The 20,228-nt window shown below is 36.0% G+C and overlaps 1 protein-coding gene across 1 annotated transcript in view; it reads right to left on the reverse strand.

Moving 5' to 3' along the window:
* The window catches only part of LOC139982120 (uncharacterized), a 671,468-nt gene that overhangs the window by 468,291 nt on the left and 182,949 nt on the right, over window positions 1–20,228 (reverse strand). The gene's annotated exons all lie outside the window — the stretch shown is intronic.

Consider the following 20,228-nt stretch of genomic DNA (forward strand, 5'->3'; position numbering starts at 1 on the left):
TTTCCAATTGTAAGTGATATTTTAAACAGTTTGTTTTCTCAAAATATTAATCAGTGTCAAGTTATGTCAGCGCTCTTATCAACTGAGTAGACCTACTAGCCTTACATTTGGCAAGGAATATGATGTTATTTGTCAATTCTTATCTTGGCTCCGATTGAAAAGCCCTTTAATCGTAGCGCATTATACCGGCGGTCTCGATGCAAATGAATAACTACTTATCCTGTTTACATGATTCGCCCACAGACAAATTATATCGAGTGATTATGATGTCAGAGAGTGTACCATGATATCATTGATGTAGTTGTGTAAGTATATTAAGTGTCGTTATCGAGCCCCATCCTCGCCTTCTTTGAAGGGAGGTATAGCAGTTTCTATAATGGTTTATGTTATCGCTTAATTCAGTTGTATTCCTCTTCAAGTGGGACGTACCGCTATTTACACACTCCACCGTCCCCACGGGTGTCACTCTCGGTAACTACGTCAAACCCCACAAGAATGTCACTTCCGTGGTCGAGACGCCATACTCCCCCCCGATATAAGGTAATATGATATTACCCACATGGGTTATTCTATACGCAGAAAATAAAATGTAATATTTAGTAGATGCAAAATAAGAGATAATTGGTTGGATTCAAGCGTACTGTAAGTATATGGCTATACCTGTACATCGATTGACCTTAAATTTCCGCCTTTTGTTTTAAAACGCGTTCATACAGCACTTATGTAGCCAAAGTACTTCCTTCTCTAAAGAACCCCAACATTGTGATTAGGCAAGAAGGGAAGCGTTCAGATTTACCTCATAATGAAAGTACCTATTAAATACAGTTCCATTACTTTTTTGAAATAACATCAAGGGTTACACAAAGAAATGCTCAAAGGCATTATAACGATACGATGTTACTTTCAAATTTTGCTTAATAATAAATAATTCACCTTAAGACCATTTTTGTTTTATCTTTTAAATTGTTGTTTGTTTAACTAATATGATTTTTATCATTATTTTGATATCAAGAAAGCTAGATATTCTTTTTTTCATAAAAAAAATGATCGTTTTTGCTGAAATATAAACTCAGCGACGTCCTTATTTGCAGGTAAATATAAATCATCAACCGTTGAAAAATTGGTGTTATCACCGCAAGTAGTAGTAGTAAAGGTAAAGCAAATTTTCAGTACGTTTGGAAACATAGTCAGCACATAGATGCAGATTGTGTTTTCAGCGCCCACCTTTAAATGAGATTTATTCCCTTAAAATATTTGCACAAATCGTAAATGGTAATGATATTGTTGTGAGATCCGGGGATTCTACGAATGTACCAATGAGCTCGACTTTTTAATAGATGTATGTTTACTAAGTTTTCTTGGAAGCTATATTACTTTTATTGTGTTGAAAGTCACTTCTAAATTACTTCCTCAGCTATCCCTTTCACTTGAATTTAGTAAGATAAAGGTTAGTTATGACTGCAGACTCCAGGCTTCATATTTGTAAATCTCCATGGTCGCTTTACTGCTGTACACTTGCAACAAAATATATTGATAATTATAAAGGGGAACCTAACACAACATGTCATGTAGTCATTTCGTAGCAAGGCATTTTATCGTTTATTCAGCTTTGTATACCGTAACTACGTGTACATAGAGTTTGGAATTGAATCATCTTGATGTGTAATTAATGTTTTTGTCGACTGAAAATCCTCCGCAAGGAAAATTTTCAGATTAAGACGCTGGTAGTTTATAGCTTTCCAGTCATTTACCTGTGCTGCCATTATCGCAAATATTATTCTCGTTAAGTCTAGCCTAACATAGCATACCATAGCCTATGTAGATCATACTGCATACACAACTTTTTAAATTTGTATCACTACTGCTTATTTAATGTCTAGATACTTGATATTTAGTGTCGGTATCGTGTTCCTCCATTTCCTTTGATGTGAAGGGGCCAGAACATTCTATAATGATTCATGATATCATTTAATTCAGTTGTGTTTCTCTTCAAGTGGGAGTACCACTGATTCCACCTTCCACTGTGCCCATGGTTGTCACTCTCGGGAACCACGCCATACCCCCACAAGAATGTCTCTTCCGTGGTTGATACTTCCGGTAACCACGCCATACTACACCCGAGAAATGGTAATAATTAAAAAAATTAAAATATAAATTAAAATAAAAAAAATAAAAAAAAATAAAATATAAATAAATTAAAATAAGTAAATTACCCACATGGCATATTCTATACGCAGAAAATAACATTTAGTAGATGCAAAATAAAAGTGAACTGGTCGGATTTAAACGCACTTTCTGCATATGGCTTCGAATGTACCTTTGTATCGATTGACGTGAAATGTTCGCCTTCTGTCTTAAATCGCGCTTTAATAGCACGTATGCAGCTGAATCGCTTCTCTTAAGTAACATGCACTTCAATGTGACAAGGCAAGAAGGTAAGAGTTCAGATCGACCTCATTTTGAAATACAGTTCCAATACGTTTTGCAAATAACATCACGGGTTACACAAACAAACGTCTCACCTGCTTTAATATCGATAAGATGTTCCTTGCATGGTTAGCAATTGAACATTTGTTACCTTAAGAATTTTTTAAATTGTTGATTGTTCAACTGATATGATTTCTTCCCTATTGTTTTGATATCGGGAATGCTAGATATGTTTTTGTTTTGCAATAGAAAATGATCGTCTGCGTTAAAATATAAACCCAGCGACGTTCTTACTTGCAGGCAAACACAACTCCTCAACAGTTGATTTTGTGTTTTGTTCATCACACTGCGAGTAGCCGTAGCCCAGAGACACAGCAGATGTTTGTAATCTCGTCAGCACATAATTGCAAGACTAGGTTTTTGCAGCCACCTTTAAATGTTATTTACACCCTTGAAATGTTCACAAAGTCAGCACTAGGGTCACAATTGTTTTTACATCCGGGGTTTCCGCGCCTGTACCAGTGAGCTCGACTAACTAGTGCATATTTGTTTACGTAGTTTTCTTGGTTGCAATGTTACTTGTTGTGTGTTAAAAGTCGACTTTATACTACCGCAGCTTCTCCTATCACGTGAATTATAATGAGACTAAATGCCAGTGTTGACTGCGGACTCCCATGCTATATATTGGTAATTGTCTTTGATTCCTGTACTGATGTACACATGTAACAAAGTAAAGTTGACCATATATCACCGAAAATAATAAAAAAAGGCCTAACACAACATGTTACGAAGTCAGTTCGTAGAAAGGTATAATATCGTTTATTCAGCCTTGTATATTGTAACTACGTATGCAGAGAGTTTGGAAATGAATCATTTTGAAATGTGCTATTTGGTATTGTCGGATAAAAGAAAACATGAAAAATTAAGACGCTGGCAGTGTTAAACTTTACACTCATTAGCAAGGGCTGCCATTATCGCAAATGTTATTGTCATTAAGTGAAGCCTTCCGTATCAAACCATACCCAGGCATATCATAATGCATACACAACTATATTAATGCTTATCACTACTACTTGTTCAATTATACGTATTTGAGTTTCTACTGCACAAGTCATACAATTTGGTATACAGGATGTTAGCTATTCGTATGCTTGTTCAGAGAAGATCAAAGGGTGGTCGGAATTGTCCGGTTTCTATTTTCAGACCTAACAGTGATAAAATTGGATTGCCGGATAGATAAAGGTAATTGGATATACTCAGGAAACGATGTGAACTTCCCATATTGTTGTTTCAAGTTGCATACTGTATTACACGCAATGGCGTATTACTGAGGCCCATAGAAGGTAATACACTAGATCAGTTTCAGTCTTCCAAGGAAGCTGTCTTTTAGTCCGATGAACTGGTTTACCGATGAAATGCCTAGAAACGTTACGTTATATAATGGAGCTATAAACATAGCTCCATGGTTATATATATTAACAAAGGACAGTAAGTTACTGTTGATCAATTTGTAACTAAAAACTGTGATCATTGAATTTATTTCTTGGCCATCAACGGACTGACTAGACTTTACAAAATGATAGTAATATGTTGTGCCAAAGGATTCCGCTTGACTCACTTTACAACATTAATAATCTCCACCAAAGTGTCCACCCTTCGCCCTGGTAGAGTGAAAAGGCCCCCTCAAATTCTTAGGCACATGCAAGCGGGCTCATCTGCCCCCGCCTCTCCTCCTGCTCTGGCCTGCCCCAGAAGTGTGGATCTATACCCGATCTTGACGGTTTATGAAACTGTGGTATCCCATACTCATTAGCTCCCTGACGGTTGGTTCCAACATATTTTGCCAACGAATTACAATTGTTAGACTGCGTCATTATTACCATATGATAATTACATGGATGCTTACAACCCTTTCTTTTATTTCTCTGTTTTTCCAATTGACAAAGCAGTACGTTCACTGAAATATGTTAAGTCATGCAGCGTGCGAATTGCATCCCTTTTGCTTATCGTAGTAATGTATATAGCATTGAAACGGTCTGAATAACATTTTCAATTCCCAAAATGCATATTTACGATAAAGAAAGTAAAACTTGTGCTTTTCTTTTAATAATATAGATCACCTGCTACACTCCTCGACAATACTAAACCTTTGAGCTGAATCTTTGTATTAGCAACAAAGTAGTAGGCAATGGATATTTTCTCTTTCCTTCCCTTCCAACCCCCTCACCCTCTCACGGAATATTGTGATGTACTAGTGTGCGATATGGGAATGAACATTGCAAACAATGTATTGACAGGATTATACTGACTATTAGTTCAGACGATACGGAATGTTTGGGGAGGCGTGGGGTGAAGGGGCGGGGTGAGGAGGATAGTTGGGTAATTACGTGATGAATACTAAAGTATGCAAACTATAATAAGATACTCATATCATACACAACTAGGGACAGTTTCGGTTGTTATTTTTATAGATGAGAAGACTACAGCTATAAGTAAGAAAATACATAAAACCTAAGTGACGAAAGCCTATTGTATTTCCGAGCGTTTTCGTTACGTTTTGCAAGGTTCCACAAGGCATACTTATACCATTATAATGATTTATAACCTGGCCGTTACATCACTGTATTTTATTATTCTGTTCTGAATAATAATGAGGGGATAGAAGGTCAATTAGAGACAGGTTTTGTTAAAAAGATGATTTATATATCAACGATATTTTGTATTTTCTACGACAAATGCAAAGGCAGCTTTCAAATACCACAATCTAAAAAAAAGAGGAACGAATACCCCAAAAAAAGTGATACGAAACAGTGAACTTTATCTGAAAAAGATCATTCTCTTTAATTTACGTTTTCCTGTTAATAGTTAATCACAATGTTCATTACCCCGGTAAATGATAGCTGTTAATAGTTAATCAAAAGCCCATAACCTCTGTATAAGATAGCTGTTTATAGTGAATAACGAGGCCAATTGCCTAATACGATAGCGGTTAATAGTTAATCACAAGGTGCGTTACCCATGTATACGAAAACTGTTTGTAGTCAATCACAGGGTCCATTAACCCTGTATCGATTGCTGTTCATAGTCAGTCACAAGACCCCGTTACAACGGTATACGATAGATGTTAGTAGTCAATCACAAGGCCCATTAACCAGGTATACGATAGCTGTTAATCACAAGGTCCATTGCCCCTATATACGATAAGTAGTCAATCATAAGGCCCATTACCCCGGTATACGATAGCCGTTGATAGTTAACATAGACTTTGTTATAGTCTTGTCTGGTATGAAGGAGAAGCGGTACAAAACATGGAAACAATATTCATATATTGCTTCATTGCTTCCCCACACCACCTCAAAGTACTCTGATGAAACCAGAAACCAACTTTGGTTAATAATATATATTTTAGCGAGTTTGACTAAATTACTTGCAGAAATGACAAAAATATATACAGATATTATGATAAGCAACTGATTGATATTTCGCAGGCCTTTAAGTTACAACATTGTAAATTACGTTTACATGCGTATAGCAGTGTCTTTCAAGTAATTTGTTCATGAGATCAATCCTTCAACTTTCTCATCACATAAAGCTGTCTCATCCACTGCTGACACTTTTGTCGCCCATTGGTGATGGTAATTTTCCTGGTAATAAAGCGTAAACAATTGAAAACATGCATGTTGGTTAATTTCCCTCCCAATTAATGTAAAAGGGACCGCTATTTGAAGATTGGTTCAGTAAATGCTATATGTAGCTTTAACTACTCTTGAAACATCAACAAGATAGGAAAAAAATAAAGCAGTGTTGAGACCGGTTCATTGTACCTCGTGTTTATTGCGTAATAGTTAGTTGATATGTTTACTCGTAACTGATCACACGAAGAAGCCACGGGGCCCACGATCCCCATCCCTCCCTCCTCCTCTAAGGAACATAAACTTAAGCAAACAATTCCTAAAATAAACAAAATAAAATTGTTCCAAATCAGATACTTATAGCCACAAACGTAATAAAGCATGGCAATAAGAATACCAGTGTATAAATTTAAAAAATTTGAAGTGGTTGTCCCCAGGACAACCAGCTCACCAATTGTTGGTTGTCCTGCTGAAATTTTGGTCGTCCTGTAAAGCTGCTATATAGTAATTTATCTTCAGAAAAACAATACTTGTTTGGGACTCCCAAGAAACCATGAATGTTGAGCGATTTCATGGATTCTAGATCAAATTCTGTGTTTCTTTCAGCGGCATTGCTGGATTTTATTTTCTAATAATGCTGACTGTAGCAAAGATTGTGTACATTAGTTAGGTACATGATGTTTTGCTGCATGGCGTAACGATACAATAACCGCGTGGTAAGCTGTAGGTGCGTCATAGTACTGGTTTAGTTTTTCAGTTTCAGTAATGTTATTAGCGAAAAAAAGTTTGGGTCCCAGGGACGCGAGCCCCCGAAAAAGTTTGCGTCCTGTAAAAAAAAAGCTTGCACCCCGATCGAACACCAATTGCGTTGATTGTGTGACCTACTGTACTAATACTAGTGTAGTATCACTGCCTATACTTTGTGAATGTTATACACAATATTATAGGGCAGATGGCTCAGTGTCTTAGCTTCGGTGTTTGACAGGGGCGGCCCGGCCGACTCCTCCTTTCGCCCACCCTGCCGTTTCTAAAAAAAAATACCCCCAGCCCCCGCCTCCATCCGCCCTTGTACTTCCCTACTCGCCAATTCAGTAGTAGCTCCATGCTTAGACCTTGTAGCGCTTCCAACAGCCAAACTCTTCAAAATCACTGTACCTACAGTGTGCATATCTCTCGCTAAATTCCACGCTGTACTACTGCATTTACATAGGCCTGTTCGAACTTCATTTTCAACTACACTTGCGCAAATCTTTAAAATTTGATGCAACATTTATCCTGGGTTCTTTGCAAACAATCATCTGTGCGAAAATTACAGTAGGCCTATGTGAATAGATTTTTACGCAATGTCGATAAAAAATCAAACTTCAATGTTCTAAAATACAGAAGTAAGTTGATACACGAATGTTGCTCCAAAATAAACTTTTCTGAAGTACGTGGTCAATTGAGCCGCGAAAAAGTTTGCAACAGAAACTACTGTGGTATGAATGCACATTTCACATTAGCAACTCTTATTGCAGAGAAAAGAAACATACTGTGAGATAAAATATCCTTTCCGGATCAGATATGTAAGCTTCCCACAAAAAAACTCATAACTTTTTCTGATCAAAACAATGATTAAAATATTACGTGATAGTCTCAGACACAGTTCAAGTGCATCTTCGTACCAGCAGTGATTGTTGTCAAAATGTACGTACAAATATGAGACAAGGCCTAACGTTATGATATTTGAGTGCTCACATAAGATAGCCTTTGCCACAAACTTTGATATCTCTACACAAGGGAAAGTAAACGTTGCAAGTAATTGTTGTTAAACAACTTACTGCTTGTTCATTGAGCACTGAAAATGCAAGAATGTTTGCAAACAATCGGTTGGGACTATTAGCCAATCAATCAAGGGAATCTTGGTAAAGCATCACTGTCTATTTTTTGCATGAAAATATCTGTAATGAAGTTTTGGTAACCCTTTACCTTGCAGTTAATTGTTATGATATATTTATTTTCAAACAAATATAATGATCTGTAGGAGTAGGAGAATTTTGGTTCTTGTCAGAAGAAGTTGTGGTTTTTTGAAAAGAAATAATGAAAGATGTTCGTTCAAAATGTGTTGTTGTTTTCCGTTGACTTAGTTGTGATTGTGTACTTGGTGTATGTTTCTCAAAAAAAAGGTGGTGGATGGGCGGGGTCTTTGCCTGTGGGGGTAAACCTGAACTCTGATTGGCCTTTGATGACAAACGGACGGAACAGAAAATACCATGAAGCTTGGTTTGAGTCGTTCATGTCAATGTGAGGGCTTGGCCTTCCTACGTATATTATTTATTAGATGAAGGCTGATTTGGAATGAGTTTCTTCTTATTTGAAATGTCATTTTAAGTTTTGGGTTTCACGCTTGTTTCGTGTCTTTATTTCGTTTGTTTCACGGAACATTAACCAGCCTTTTTGAAAGTTTTTGGTTGTCCGCCGGGCAACCAGTACTTCACGATTTGACAAGTTTTGGTTGTCCGGCAGGTAATTTGGTCGTCTCGGACGACCGCTAAATTTACACACTTCATGCTAGATTCAGCTCAACACGGGCAGATGGAGAGGGCGCTCCTGCTCTCGTTTCATTTAATGCAATTATTATTATTATTATTTTTCGGCTTATCTTATTTTCACTACATTTTCACTATAAATCATCTGCCATCTCATAAGCTTCATGTAATTTGCGCTGCCTCCAGCTGATTCATTTAAGTATTCGAACACCAGTACACCACAGTAACTGCATAGGATAATGTGTAACACGAACTAAAGGTAACACCTGTGAGGTTCAACAGGAATCTTCCATATAAGTATCATTTTAAGGTATTGCAGATTTTGATTTTGCCGAATTCCTACCAGTTTGTGTGTAGTAATATGTAGAGTGCCGTATAGTTCACAGTGAAATATTTGAAAAAAATGACTCTATTATAATTATTTACACATATACGTAAAATATGTACTTAACTATTACATATCTGACCACTAGTTTAGGGTCAATATGGTATTTTCGAGGAACATTGTTCCTATCAGTTCTATTATTATGGTGTACTGATCATGTATGACCTCAACCTTCAATCTGGTGAGTACAAATTGGTTTACTTCTCGTTTCATGTATACATTATTAAAATTTAATAAGCAGTTACCAAATATCGGTGCCAACTGATAGTGCAGTTGTCTGTATGTAAACTGAGCGTTGTATGTAGCAGTATATTCAGAGCAAATATATAACACAAAATATATATCATTGCTGAGTATGATTGAACAATTCACAGTATAAATGAAACAGGAAATCCAAACACCTATTCTCGTAGATGAAATGCTGTTTTTTCGTACCATAGTACACGCATATACACTCTTAAAATTGTTGGGCAAATTATTGCCCAACCTGGGCAATTATTTACACATCCGTTGGGTCCGTATACCTCCTGGTTGATATTGGGCAAAAAAGTGCCCAACTAAGTTGGTTAATGATTTTGCCCAGCAAACGGTTAAATAAATACCCAACATCTTTGCCCAACACCTTTTACCCAATGCCTTTACCCAACAATGTTGGTCACCGATTTGCCCAATGGTTGTGTAAAACCTATTACCAATGGATTTTTCTTTACCCAATGATTCTTGCCCAACAGCTAGTTAAAAATAATGGTGGTTGGTTAACTAATACAATACAAACATTGGATTGTAACATTTTTCATACAACTGGCTTTATTTAATAGGTTATAAAGCTTAAACACAGAATGATAAAGAACAAACAAGTAATATATGTTTTCATACTTTTTTTTTCTGGTCTTTGCCGACTTCAGATTGTTCCTCCAGTATGAATTCTCACAGCATTCAGTGCTTGACCCCTATGTACCTAGTTAAATGATCTGTGACTTCGATCCGAAGCAATAATTTCATAAACTCACATTATGGATAAACACATATCAACATTATTAATGCTGAAAATATTAGCTATCCATATTTTGCCATTGTTTACTTTTTTTCAGTTCTTGAAATGTGTTGACCACAGAATACCTCCTGTATGTTGACATCAACTACACAAGGTACCGGTGCAACACACAATCATGTACAGCTTAATGTTGGTCTCTTTCAAGCAACTCTAGTCTTAATAAGTGAATATAATATCACTGATAATTTCAAACAAAAGCCAAATGGTTGTAAATCCCACATTGATTCTACATACTAGAAATAAAAGCAGCTTCAAGATCACAATTATAAGTGATAATAGGGACATTGCTGGCACCTGATCTGATAAACACACAAAATTGAATATTTGTTTGATAAACCAACCCTGCCTCAACCTTTCACTGTATCAATAACAAATCTACCCCCTACAACCCCCCCCCCCCAACAAAAAAAATATAGATTTTATGTAGGTAAAGTTTACCAAGGCAAACATTTACTATTTCCCTTTAATATGTAAATATATATGAGACAAAAGCAACCGTAAAATGTAAACATGTCAGGCTAATACCGAGAAACCATTTGAAAAGTTTGTTCCAAGACACTTTGACCCTTAAACACTTGTGTTTGCTACGAAAGCTCCAAAGGCACTCAGTGAACGACTTTTGATAAAACCAAGTTCATATACCTCAGCATGGAAAAACTCCCAAACCCCCTTACATTGAGTTTGGAAGTTAATGTCCAACACATACTGACTTTAAAACAAATAGTCTACTGCCTTGAGGAGTGAGGACTGCATTATTGGATGTCTCTCAATTATCACAAACAAATGCTGAGGGGAACCTTTACTCTCTCCTAAGCACAGAATGAACGGCTGTGGTCGCTCATCCTTCGATATTTTCTTGCAGTAGTCCTCTAACACTTGTCACCGACTGCAAATTAAAGAAAATAAAGTCCTTGAGTTGCAAATAAAATGTAACTAAGACAGGTGGATAGACAGAGTTTTAAGACTTCAACACAATGCTATGATACTGTGGACCAGTGTAATTAAAAGAAAAAAACAGGTCAAGAAAGTCAACATATTTATCTTGACAAGGTTTTCAAAGTATAATAACGCCCACACCATTAATGTAAAATGACCTTTCCCTTGCACTATCAAGCACCGGATCACTTCATTATTATGACCAAGGTTTACATACCGACGATGAAATTTATTTAACCTCCCCCCCCCATTTCATTACTAGTTTAATTTAAAAAAATGCACTGGTGGCTTCTAATGACCTCTGACCTCTAGCTATAATCAATGGGATTCATGTACTCATTTTGGCAAACCTATGTGCATCACATATTAGATTCATCTAACTTTCACCTTTTAAGTTAGCATATTTACAAGGTTTTAAGTGTTTGGCCCTTGTTAACCTCAAATGACCTTTGACCACTAGCACAATAAGTAGCATTTTTCTGCTCACTATAAACAACAACACACCAAGTTTATAAGGTTAAACAAACTATCAGCTGAGCTGGTATGAATCAAAAGGTGTACCACCAAAAGAATTTTACTTAAATATAATTAATGATTTTGCTTACTGGCTGATCGTCTATTAATGCTTGAAGGCAACTAGTCACTGTAGTAGACCCGCTTTTCTTTGCCCGTCCTAGAAAAAGCAATGGCAACAGAAAGAAAGCTAAGTTCTTCTTTTCATCTGTAAAGAGATTAGGGCAAGAAATGAGAATGCTTGCAGGTATAAACGACAAAAACATTAATAAGGCACAATATAGTCTGACCATATAAAACTTCAAGGACTGACGATAAAATTCAAGGGATACATCGCCCTAAATTTGCTCCACAACTTGAGGCTCATACACATTAATAACAGCAACATGAAAGTTAATGTGGCATGTGTACTCATAGGGGACCTACACATTTGTATTAGAAGACTTAATTACCTACCCTACACACTAATTTCAAGCCAAATTTTTAAGATTTTGAAGGAAAACAATGAAAAAGCCCATAGTGCTAACCTTTCATTGACACAGTTGTACTGAAATCTGGAAATACAATTGTCCAAAGATTTTTGACAGAATTATTCAAACCCTATGTGGAACCTACAGACAACACTGATACATGTCCAAGTGACTGTCATTAAATTAATATTATAACAGGGCTGGGTCTCACTTCAACCACACACAAACCCGAAAGCGACTACAAAAAAAAATAAAAAATAGTAGCCAATTAATCATATTGAGTGCAATGATTGGAGAAAGTTTGCAGAAAGGTTCAGACGCCACCATTGACATTAACCTGATTTGGTCCATTCAGATCAGTTGATTTTGATAGATTTTTAAAAAGTAACAATCCACCAAAAGCATATTTTGAAGGTAAATCCAAATATTGACCCATCTTTACAGATATACTAGAAAGAGAAACTCTATTGTCATGGCATGAGCTCTAAGTGAAGCTAGCAATGAATTCACAGGCCACGACTACATTAAATTAGGCTTACCATCAATCAGTGCATCCAACGTCTTCTCTAAATGCAAAAAGTTCGGCCAGTTTAGGATGATCGCCTGTATAGCACAAGATGTACATCCTCATATATCCCACTCTGTTGTATAATTTGTTGGCAGTTAATTGGTATTTGTAATAATTCGAAGTCCTATTCTACCTGTAGGAAAGAGAAAAATATGCAACCAGCATTATAGGCCTATAACATTACGAGCACTGATGTTCTATGCTATACTAATATTATTATAGCCTAGAACTCATTAAATGCCAGGCCTAACTTAGGCTACTTCGAAGTTCGAAAAACCCTCGAAGTTCGGACACCCCTTACGAATGCATAATTTCACCATGGCACAAATACAATAGGATCAATTTGACGAAACCTATGAAGCGACTTTTATTCTAACGAGAATGTTTCTACTGCCATCGATAGTATCATTTTAAAAGAAGTGTGTACAAATACAATTCTGGAGCATTTTAGTGCTAAAGTGTTCGGACTTCGAAGGGTCCATTATGATACTACTGTATGTACGTACTACTACTAGCATTAACAACGTACTGTACGTGTAAGTCTAACATTCGGCCTAAGTTATGACATGCTAGGTCTAACGTTATGCTAATAAGGGTTACTGTGGTCATTTGCCGCATAAAACCTTAAAGAAAACAACGGAGTACAATTTATGATTTACAACGCAAATGTGCTAAAATGAAACCTTGTCTAGCCAAGATATAGGCTAGAGAGACCTGTTGCATACGTATAGCTTACCGTAAGTTGACGAGGATCTGCATTACACAGGCGTTCGCAACGTTAATACAATGTGAGTAATTTAGACCTAGTACACACTTGCGGGCGCGCCTGTGGCGCCTGTCAATCGCTTCACTACAAGCTAGCCTAACGTAATACAACTATGCTGGAAAAACAATTAGTATTAGAAGCCTTTACGTATGCCTGGTATAGCCTACATGTACCACCGAGAGAACGAACGATCACTCGATACCACTATATGTAGAGATCGCAGTGTTTGATGCACACACCAAGCAGAGGATTTGTTTTTCTTTACGCTCACCTTCAAATGTAGCACATAACTATGGCATTTCCCACCTCTTGAGTATAGCGCTAACAAATTCGTCAGCCATTGTGTACTTTCACTATATACGATCTACTCATGATGCATGCACATCGCGCAGAGTACCAGTATAGTAATGGCGCGAAAATGCTGGTTTTTGCACAACATTGAGCAAATCAAGCTTGTTTGCCCAACAGAAAGTAACAATAAACTACATCTTAATTTTTGCACAACAAAGTTTACCCATATCAGTTGTGTAATTTCTTTTACTCAGTTGTTGGTTAATATTTACTCATATTGGGCAATGATTTGTTTGCTCAACCACTTTTGCCCAACAGTTTTTAGAGTGTACGTTTCCCAACTCCTTAATATTGCGCTTGGGAGGGCGGGTGGGGGAGGAGGGGCTGGAGGAGAGAGGATAAGAGACGAATTGTGGAGTATTTGAATATATTATAATTAATTTAATCTAAACATCATTTCCTTTCTCACCCCGTCGACGTACGCCCATCTCAATGGTTGATAACCTTGAATATACCTATACGTAAGTAGACAAAAAAATCACTTGGGTTTGAAACATCCACATATTCTGTTATAATATTTAGTCATTCATGTGGCAATAATAAATTGGGCCCGTAGAAAATACCTTACGTACTAAGAGTGAAGAGAATGTACCCCATGGGCAGCATCTTATTTGTATTGAGAATGTCTTGATATCGTGGCATTGCTTCATCGAAAACTAGAATGAACTTAGTTTTATAAAAATTAAGTACAATGTGCCATAATTACGTTCGTGTAAACATGTCACCGGAAGAACCTGTCATATCCGGTAGTCTGTTTAGAATGCCGCCCAACTATAAAGCGATACGTAGGCATTAGAAAGAAGAAAACATGGGGTAGGGAATTGATAGTCGGGCAGACAACTGCTAATATATATATATATATATATATATATATATATATATATATATATATATATATATATATATATATATATATATATATATATATATATATATATATATATATATATATATATATATATATATATATATATATATATATATATATATATATATATATATATATATATATATAATAAATTTACCCAGAATAGACAAAAGCAAAAGAGCAAATCGTCCTCATGAATACAACAAATCTAGAGTAGCGAAGAGAACAAAAATCTTTACAGTACTCATCACAAGTAACAGGCCTTTAGCTATACCCAGACAGGAGGTCTAGAAGGAATTTCAATCGTTTCCCTTTTCTCCGTGTCACCATTGAAGATTTTTGTTAAGGGTAGCGCTCTATCACTTTCTATACAACATCCAATGAAAATGTAGTTGTCCGTACGCTACAGTAAGGCTTGTGTAGCACAAGTTATATAGAGCGGTCTCTTTAATAGCTACGAGTAAGTACTACTAGTCTACTATTACCGATATTATTACACAGATTAGAAGACGACAATACAACACTGTCTAAACATTCGTGCCACATTATGTCTCATAAATTAACACATACATGATAATCAGTGTGATTGTTCAACCATCAAACGACGACGGTGTATCACGATACAGATATTTGTTGGTATCCTCTTTCCCAAATATACCCCTGTGTGTGATAACAGCCCAAATCTACCCCCCGTCGCTTGTCATTTTTGTCTTCAACTTGGAATTATCCTCCCTGTATTGTATTGTTATTCCATGGGTGTGTGAGAGTGGTGTGCACCCCACTTCCCACACACCGACCATTTCTTTTCGTCCCATACTCTTAATAAAAATGTGTTATTGACTCCAACAACAATAAACAAAAGAAATCATTTCATTTCATTTCACTTGAAATGAAGAAAAAGCCTTGAAGAAAAAGCACTGATGTATGTGCATTAATAAACAGGTAAACGGAACAATGGAATTAATATTAACCATTGATATGTGTCATACCTTCCAGAATGTTTCTTGTTGAAGCATGCACGCATGTATACAAATATGGATAAACGTACTAACAGAAACAAATGGACAAATATGCACATTAATTCAAAGCCTTTATTGTTGCGTTGGTGCTATAACTATAGTCATTGTTGTCCCTTGACGATTGATATTCTTGTTGATCTGCTCATATCAATGATGACTGTAATGTTTAACGAATTAGGTCTAGTGTATTGTATAGTATATTTGTAATTACTGGCTCTAATTTAACCAAACAACATACTTCCTGTTCGACTAATGACTATCCCCTTGCTGATGATGACGTCATATATTAAATGTCTGGTTATCTCCTCTCTTGTATATCATAACATCACCGTGGTACTGGACAAGAGATAACAGATGCAGGATATGTTGCTGAGGTAGGATGTGAAGTATTTTGTATTAAAATACTCACGCTCTGTGGTTTGATCTCACTGGACTCTAGAATATAAGGAAGTTGTCATATAACACAGTTTGCACATGTTTATTTTAAGGCTAGTTCACATATACCGTATGTTACCAGAGGGATCGGAGTAGTTAGGCTTTCTATATCATCAAGGTGACATTTGGAAATACTGGTATTGTGTGCAGTAATACTATCGTTTCCTGGTGTCAGCTTTACTTTTTTGAACGTGAACATATTTATTTAGTGTTCTTAATTCGGTGGGGGGGGGGGGGGTGAGGTATCATGAGAACTAACAAACGGAATCTGCAAAGGAACCATAATAACACAAAATAACAAAAAGGAAAGCTTGTAAACGTCCTGGCAGAATTAAAATAAAACATTCCCTGAGAATCATCTTCCACCTCCATGTCATACACAAATACAGAAATACACACAAATACCACCACAAATAGATAAAAAAAAACATATGCATACATACACCAAAACACACAAATACAAACAGAACACACAAATACAAACAGAACACACAAATACAAACAGAGACAAAAGAAACGCATGAGTGAACATATTTAAACGAAAGGACACAAATTCGATATTCTACATGTATAATACTTGCATTATGAATAAGCATTCCGCGTTACTTTCGTCACAGTATGCTGACATCAGACACAGACGTGAGAGTATCGATAAAGCTTCAATGACGAAACAAAGACGGGAGAATAAAATAGACTTGTGAATAAAACTGTGAAAAGTTAGAACTGTGATTTTTGTGTATATTTGGTAAGACATACATTGTGTTCATTGGAACAGGTTAATAACTCGCTTTATATGTTGATGGGTGTCTAAAATATACTGGTGATGTTATGGTTTTGTTTGAATATCGCGTAGACCTATTATAATAATATGATGATTTGTATTGCTTCGTCACATGTTTTAGAGGGCACTCATACATGGTTGGCATTAACATGTGTTGATCTGTGTAATATACACTTTGCGAGAGATGCTCTCCTCTCACCGTGTGTGTGTAGGTCTTAGTTGATTTAAGGTGTAACCTAAATCATAGGACAAATAACAAGGAACATAATATTTACAGACTCTCTTTGGTGTCCAAAGTACGAGTAGAGGGCGCTTATGTATAGTAGGTCCTTGCATATATCATCGAGCCTCAAGCTAACCTCTGTTGGTACCCTTTGTACCTCGAGATATCCGTATGTTGTGTAAACGAGTCTCAATTTAGATCGAAGGACGTGAAAGGAAAGTTACTGATGGTGCGTTGGTCCAGCACATGGTCCAAGACCTGTGATGTTCACAAGGACTTTGCGCTGTCACTGGCATGGCTTGGTATTAATGCAAAATGATTTTACTCAATGCTCAAAACATGAAAGAAACATAACAACTTTCGAAAACTATTAAGATGCGAGCGATTTTCTCCTTTGACTAAAAAACCGGCAATGTTGAGTAAACTCGCATGTTTTTAATAATCTCCTATTCTTGGCTACAATCAAAGGACAACCATAATAGAACAAACTCCAGCACATGTTTTCACCGTGAATTAACATGGATACATTCCTCACTTTGTTGTTAACGCCCGTCGGCATGATTGGAATAAACACCACAGAGAAGTGTGCTAAAATTGTACCCTCTGCAAGTAATATCGGCTTATCCATTGTACTATTTTTAAAATATGTTAACACATCTTTAAAATGATCATGATCAATTCAATTTAGTAGACAACATAGAGATAATGAAACATATCTAACTTTTTTATGATCAAGTTTTAACTCCATATGGAACTAATTCAGTTCACCACATAACACCTAATCAAGGATTTATTGTTGCCGCCCGCATCATCTCTTGTTTCTGACCCGCTTTATTTCAAGCTGGAATTAAAATCCGTTGAGAATGAGTTTTAGAGCGAATTATACTCATCAGTACCCAATATGCATGGATTGTACTCAATGTTCCAAATAATAAAACCACAACAATATTTTTTCGGTCACATATATGTTGAGAAGACAAAGTGTTTCTCTAAAAATTGCACTCTTCATTACACGTGATACATGTCTTTTAGTTAGGCATCATTTAAACAAAAGTATTTAACAATAACAAATCCATTAACAAAAGCAAAGGAATTGCTTAGACGAAAACATTAAATTATCTGTGCGTTACTTAAATATCGGTTTATATGCGTTGATTGGTATCACACAAAAGACAAAGAATTCCCTTACAACACCCATTTGCATTTCGCTGATTTCCTATCGTACATGTAAGATGTATCGTCCTATGTACATCGTGTTTGGTTAAAATCCCTCTGTTCGTGAGCATGTTGCACATGTCACTGGATATTTAAAACCTCCAATGATGAACTGTTTAGCTAACGAGAGAAGCGGGATTGCTCGAAACAGGGATAAGTTTTAAGTTTAAATATCTCTTCCATTTTGCTGTTCAATTGCCCACGAGTCGTCAAACATGACTGACGTTCCTGCCTAATGTTATTAAACATCAATATAATTATCGTCTTTACATAATAAAGTCATAACCTTATAATGTTAAGATTTTCAGGCACAAATAATATACTGCACTGGTGTAATTATATCAAACATATCATTTTACCTGACTGGAATTATTCGAAATTGATTTCAAAATCATCTATACTGTATAGTCATCTTTGTCCAGATTACCTCAGTAACGTAATTATTGTTTTCATGTTTCCTAGTTTGCTGTTTTTTTTGTGCATTATTATGATATGCAATCGAGGGAATACTATAATGATCGCTCTAGAAGAAATAAACGACAAAGTTGTGGTAACAGCAATACATGACATTTAGTTTTGTTTATATGTCGCATGATTTAAAAACAAAATAATCTGGTAATACTTATGTATAGGAACATTTTAGGTTGTCCACAAATGCGGAAGACCGCATTATTGCCAAAAATGCTGATTGATCCATGTCATTATCGTATTAACTGAACATTACTTCAAATAGTGTTACGTCTTTTATAAACGGTTGCGGTTTATACTGCACGATTTAATACAGCATATCTGACAATTTTTCAGTATAATGTTAATTCAAAAATTTTTCCAATGAAATCTAATTATCGAACATCATACACGAAAGCGAAATAAATAAATATACTTTGTAACAGCTCGAATGTAATTTAAAGTCACGTATTCAATCCCATCGCCTGTTAAAAATCAATGACGTCATACCGCTGAAACAGAGGATGATATTTGAATGGGATCGAGAAATCTGGAAACTTAAAGAACTTTATAGATTTAAGCAATACACATCCTCCTTATGGAGTTTGTTTAGTTAAAATGCATAAGACAATATATAAAATGTACAAGTAGTCTAATTGCCTGATATGTTTTTCCTTTTTTCTCACAAGGACACTGAACACAGGGAGGAGGAACGTCACGTAAACGCAAATGACATATGTGGTCTTGTATTTATGGGTTCACCTATTCAATGCTTTGTTTATATGTCGCATGATTTAAAAACAAAATAATCTGGTAATACTTATGTATAGGAACATTTTAGGTTGTCCACAAATGCGGAAGACCGCATTATTGCCAAAAATGCTGATTGATCCATGTCATTATCGTATTAACTGAACATTACTTCAAATAGTGTTACGTCTTTTATAAACGGTTGCGGTTTATACTGCACGATTTAATACAGCATATCTGACAATTTTTCAGTATAATGTTAATTCAAAAATTTTTCCAATGAAATCTAATTATCGAACATCATACACGAAAGCGAAATAAATAAATATACTTTGTAACAGCTCGAATGTAATTTAAAGTCACGTATTCAATCCCATCGCCTGTTAAAAATCAATGACGTCATACCGCTGAAACAGAGGATGATATTTGAATGGGATCGAGAAATCTGGAAACTTAAAGAACTTTATAGATTTAAGCAATACACATCCTCCTTATGGAGTTTGTTTAGTTAACATGTAAATTGAGGCGCTAATGTAACAATGATCTACGATGGGAGTGGCTCCGGGGTGGTGGTTGGGGCGTGGACATGATAACAATTTTCGACTGCATTTTGTTTACCTTTCTGTATCTCGCTTTAATATTCTCCCGTTCGTTCCGTAAGCTGTTCCCTTGTTGTCATAAATATATTCTTCACACCCACTCACGCATAAGCATATTTACAACATGATATTTGTTTTGTGTTGGACAGACAACAAATGCTTATTCTTCCTCAAATGTGACTTATGAATAGTTGATAAATCTTGAATATTAGCATTCAAAAGCTTTATCCATCCTTTGAAATTGCGGACTGGCTGACGTGG

The sequence above is a fragment of the Apostichopus japonicus genome, chromosome 16 (genome assembly GCF_037975245.1).
Source record: "Apostichopus japonicus isolate 1M-3 chromosome 16, ASM3797524v1, whole genome shotgun sequence".
In the NCBI taxonomy this organism is placed as follows: Eukaryota; Metazoa; Echinodermata; class Holothuroidea; order Aspidochirotida; family Stichopodidae; genus Apostichopus; species Apostichopus japonicus.